The sequence below is a fragment of the Pseudomyrmex gracilis genome, unplaced genomic scaffold (genome assembly GCF_002006095.1).
Source record: "Pseudomyrmex gracilis isolate BER0280 unplaced genomic scaffold, ASM200609v1 scaffold_661, whole genome shotgun sequence".
NCBI classification, from domain to species: domain Eukaryota; kingdom Metazoa; phylum Arthropoda; class Insecta; order Hymenoptera; family Formicidae; genus Pseudomyrmex; species Pseudomyrmex gracilis.
In genome coordinates, this window is record NW_018021245.1 from 1 (window position 1) to 1,375 (window position 1,375).

The following is a 1,375-nucleotide window of genomic DNA, read 5'->3' on the forward strand; positions in this document are numbered from 1 at the left end:
CATCATTTATAACAAGTGCTGACAAAAACTTTTGGTTGCACGACTATAGGGGTTTATCAGTGAAGCGCACACTACAAGGTAATGTAATCGGATTTTGGTTAAACATTTTTGCACAAAAAGGTGCTTTTTTTTCCCTATTGACTGGACTATTATAGCTATCAACAGGTTTGTACAGATTTTTAGACCAGTTTTGTATGAGGCAGTTAGAATGATCCATATGTACAGTGCGGAGCACCATATCGTGCGCCGTGAGGAGAAGTAGTTCTCCTCCGGCTGCCTCCTACTAGCACGCGCCAGCGGCCCGAGAATTAATCCATATGTACCGGCACGGTTACCGATGACACATACCGACGCGGTTACCAATAATACCGACAGCCATATGTTACCATAAAATTATCGCAAACATTGAAAAGAGTAACTGCATTGAAAGTGATTTTAATAATTTATACCATATTTATTTATTTAATTATTAGCTTTTACGTGATAGTCTAGTATTGACCGATGCATTTAAATTATAAAATAACTCTGTGTTCTTAAGTTCTGTTCTTAAACTCTTCATAATTAAAAGTATATTTTTCTGGAAAACAGAGTATGTATAAAATTTGGAGCTGTCGCAAAGGACTGATGAACAATCAGTAGTTACGCGAACAAACTCGGTTTGGTAATCGGTTTTTTTAAATTTTTATCGGTAATCATTTTTCTTTGCGGCATTCGTAGCGCGAGATCAAAGCGCGCGGCGCGAGATCGCAAAGCACTTTCTGATCTCGCGCCGCGCCTGTAGCGATTTTCGTGGCTTTGCGACAGCTCTAAATTTCATACATACTCTGTTTTCCAGAATAATATAAATATACTTTTAATTATGAAGAGTTTAAGAACAGAACTTAAGAACACAGCCAGAGTTATTTTATAATTTAAATGCATCGGTCAATACTAGACTTCAACAAGTTGTCGACCGAAACGGTTATTGGGCCGACTATTAAGTCAAAGCTCTTGGAAACGGTTCTTTTCAGAACCACACATTTATTTAACAAGAATATCTCTCGCGTTCATCAGAATTACATTTAACGGCTTTTTTCAGAGCCACAAAAGATATTTTACAGAGTCACATTAAACGGTTCTTGTCAGAACTATAAATATATATTTTACAGAAGAACATTTCTGAGCGCAAACCTATAAAATAAAATCTCGCGTAACTGCTTCAAAATTTATATAAACTAATTTTTGTGTCATCCTTTTTACCTTTTCATACACACACACACACATTATTTGTTATTATCATTATTTTTTTACATTTTGAATTACATATACAACTATATATGTATATATATATTTATATATAAACATAACTATTATAATATTGCCTTACTAGTTTTTA